Raw genomic sequence first — 3,996 nt, forward strand, 5'->3', positions numbered from 1 at the left:
AAGCAATTTCTGATCCAATATCTCCAACATAGCATTCTTCCTCCCTATTTTATCAGAATCTCCTGCAAACATCAAACAGACTCATAAACGCACCAGATTTCCCAGAACAAATAAGCTCGGAATAGCAAAATCAAACCCCCAGAATAAGAACAATTAGGGCATAAATCACTGATGCTCACCGAACCGAGTTACATTTTGAAATAGGAGACAATGTCTTCCTAAAGGTATCATCCCTCCAAGGGATAAACTAAGGTTTGGTGTCAAGGGAAAGCTCAGACCCGGATTGTAGACCTTATGAGATTCTAGAGAGGATAGGCCCAGTGGCCTATAGGTTGGCGTTACCGCCCAGTTTTGGAAACGTTGACAACGTTTTCCACGTGTCAAAACTCAGAAAATACGTGTCGCAGCCCGATTCCGACACTAGTTAATAGCGGGGACCGAGTATCGATACGACTAATAAAAGAAAGGGGGAAGATAGAAAGAATACATAGATCAACAGCGGAAGCTCACAAAAGAAACATGCTAGGAAAAATCATCATAATTCATCAAAAGGGTATATTCGTCAACATCGTCATAACTCGATAAATATCGAGAATCTCAACATGAAAAGCAAAACAAGTGTAACTCAATTTTTATGTAGAGTCATAATATTCAGAGTGTGATAACAAAAGGTGAACCGACTATATGTATGAAGACACATAATCGTGAGTCAACTGCTTGATTTAATATAACATAACTTCATATCAAAACTCTATCGACAAAACAGTCATACGATAGAGAAAGAAAACGTCAACCCGAAACATTCCCCACCAGCACCGCACCATACTCCCCTCCGCATATCCTGCACGTTTAGAAATACATGCAGGGCGTGAGTACATAAATACTCAGTGGACATATCGCCGAAAAAAAAAAACAATCTCGCTCTTAGAGCTATAAATTGAACTTGCCACAATTCAGCAATACACAGGAATTATATCTTAAAAGAACCTGTGCAAGCAGTTTTAACCATAAACATCATAATTAAGTGTCTGCAGACAAGTACTCAACATGTATGTACCACATCTACAACTCTTCATCATCATTAAGGTACTGAGAAGTAGGCCTCCTCCTCAAGCACCGTGACCGGCCGACCCGAAGACGGCTCACAGTCACCTCAGTGTACACTAGCCCTGGCAGGATAGCTATCAACTGCCCAGGACCCGATCGTCTCATCTCAACAGTAGAGGGTATACATACAAGCTCAACATCATCATAAAAAAAATATTGGCAAGTCAATAATTCTCAAACATCATCATAATCTCAAAACATCAAAACATCTCATAATTTCATCATTATTTAAAACAGTTTAGAAAAGCTCTTAAACTGTATACTCAAAATAATGCCCACCTGAAGACCTTACTCAAAATCTCCTGTCAAAGCGGAGTTACTTACTTCGTTGCTCTGCTCGTGTCTTCAGGGATCATCATCATCATCGAAAGTTCATGTCATAAAATGAATCTCGATTAGAAACTCATTGACTAACTCCCAAGCCTTAACTCATGCTATATCTCATATTCTATCTCCTTACTCAACTCTATATAAACTCTCCACTCATCTCACATCCTTAAGTTCAAGGATAGGTTTCAAGAAAAATCATGGTTCTAAGTCTCGATTTATCTCACATATAAGGCTCGTCTAATCTCATTCAAACACATAGGCAACACAATCACATAAGGCACATAAGAAAACACAATCAAACATCATCAAAACATGCTCTGTTTTTACACTGACTCAACTTCAAAATTTAAACTGTTCTGACTCCGACATCTCCTGGACTCGAGACTCATACCAAAAGAAAGGTCTACGAGTCTAGTTTCATTTAAAAAAGTAGAGTCAAAAACTCCAAGTGGTTCGAGAGATATGACGTTTTTACCATGATCTACCATTTCTGGCAGTTTTGTGTAACCGAAAGTTACAATTTTTGAAAAATAGTAAACGTTGTCAAACTGGGCTCAACTTTGGTGTATATCTAGCTAACACAATAGGTTGATACCATAAAAATTTGGAAAGCTAGATCACATAGGAAGCTACTGAAATGAATGACTCTTTCCCCTGTTTTCTGAAATTCTCGGTAATAATGCACAGTTTAGGGTTTGCATTTTAAAGAAATATCAAACGAAGTTGAAATGACTTGAAATTTTACCAGGGTACTCAAGACTCATGTAGGGACTTTCTATAAAATTTTCAAAGATATTTGACATCGACAAACCGTCGATCACAGTAGGTCAGTAAGGCCTACGAAATTTCTCCAAAATCTCATCTCAAACTCTTTATATGCTCAACCACATCAAAACGATCGAGCGATTCAAAAAAAAAAATATACTCAACCTCGACTCTTCTCATCTCATATCATTCTCGAACATCAACTCAAAGCAAAAGCAAATCTCTCTTTAACTCAATTTAATTCCCATGGCAAACCATAGCCAATATCCTCAACATATACTTATTTCATGCTCAAGATTAAATACTTAAATGATTTCACACAATTAACACATAGATTTATTAATCAGCCTAGTTTTTATTAAACTAAATCTTTTGAAATACCACTAATCATGTATAACCTATTGATCAAAACATAGATCTAACATCCTAGGTTACCAATTAGCACAAATCAACATCATAAAACAAGATCCCATATAGATACACATATATGTCATCTTCTTCCTCAACTAACACTTTCATTTTTCACTTCTCAACCTCAAGCTTCAATCTCATCCATTATTAATCATCTAGATCATCTCATAAACTCAAATCCATCATCATATAACTCAAGCCAATTCAAGAAAATAAACAACAAAATTCGTAGGGTTTCAAGCCCCTAATTTTCGAAAATTTCCTAGAAATAAGTTTGGTGATTTTCTAGCTCAAACATGATCATATACTCATTCACATATCATTAATATGATCAAAATAAATAATCTAAGATCACTTACTCAAGGATTTAAACGGTGATCAAGACTTTGCTCCAACTTTGATCTTAGCTCATGCTTCTTGAATTTGATGAGATATGATAGTATTTGATTGGATTGGATGGTGGATTATCTCATAGTAGTGTTTGATGAAGCTTCTCTAAGCTTTCTTCAATAGACATCAATGGAGGAAAAGAGAGTATAGAGAGAGAAAGGGGAGGCCGAGAATGGGGAGGAGAAGGGAGAGGTGTGCGTAAGTTTTTGTAGAAATAGGATAATGACTTGCTCAAGAATTTAATCCCACTTGAATCAAAGTGTTATCCCAACATTTTCACTTTATAATTAATGCATGTCCCCCTTAACTCCTACCTCCTAATCCACTTGCCATTTAAGATAATGAGCATGTGGTAAAAACAAAATATCTCAAGTGTAGTATTAGTGGAATTAATACACTCGATCTCGATCTCAGATACCCGATCTCAGCTCTGCCACCAGAGCAGAGCAGAGCTAAAAAGCTCGCCAGAGCAGAGCTGGAAACTCGCCAGAGCAGAGCTAAAACTCGCCAGAGCAGAGCTAAAACTCGCCAGAGCAGAGCTAAAAAGCTCGCCAGAGCAGAGCTGGAAACTCGCCAGAGCAGAGCTAAAACTCGCCAGAGCAGAGCTAAAACTCGCCAGAGCAGAGCTCACATCCAGAGCAGAGCTGACTGACTCGGCAGAGCAGAGCTAACTGACTCGGCCAGAGCAGAGCTAACTGACTCGGCCAGAGCAGAGCTCACTGACTCGGCCAGAGCAGAGCTCGATTTCAGCTCTGTCACCAGAGCAGAGCTCGGGTTTTCAGCTCTGTCGTCAGAGCAGAGCAGAGCTCGGCTCAACATCAGCTCTGCTTCCAGAGCAGAGCTCGGTTCAACTTCAGCTCTGCTTCCAGAGCAGAGCTCGGTTTTCAGCTCTGCCTCCAGAGCAGAGCTCGGCTATGCCAGAGCTGCTACAAAATTATCGAAAGGAAAGGAATTTTTAACCTCATCAAAAATACAACAGCTCAAACTATTGGA

At 38.9% G+C, this 3,996-nt stretch overlaps 1 long non-coding RNA gene across 1 annotated transcript; it reads right to left on the reverse strand.

Moving 5' to 3' along the window:
- Positions 1 to 603: 603 nt before the first annotated feature.
- LOC131013989 (uncharacterized) lies at positions 604 to 3,196 on the reverse strand. The gene is made up of 2 exons (XR_009097932.1): positions 2,973 to 3,196; positions 604 to 841 (listed from the first exon to the last, which is right to left on the reverse strand). It is a non-coding gene; the product is annotated as an uncharacterized LOC131013989 (long non-coding RNA).
- Between the last annotated feature and the right edge of the window lie 800 nt (positions 3,197 to 3,996).

This window comes from Salvia miltiorrhiza, chromosome 3 (genome assembly GCF_028751815.1).
Source record: "Salvia miltiorrhiza cultivar Shanhuang (shh) chromosome 3, IMPLAD_Smil_shh, whole genome shotgun sequence".
In the NCBI taxonomy this organism is placed as follows: Eukaryota; Viridiplantae; Streptophyta; class Magnoliopsida; order Lamiales; family Lamiaceae; genus Salvia; species Salvia miltiorrhiza.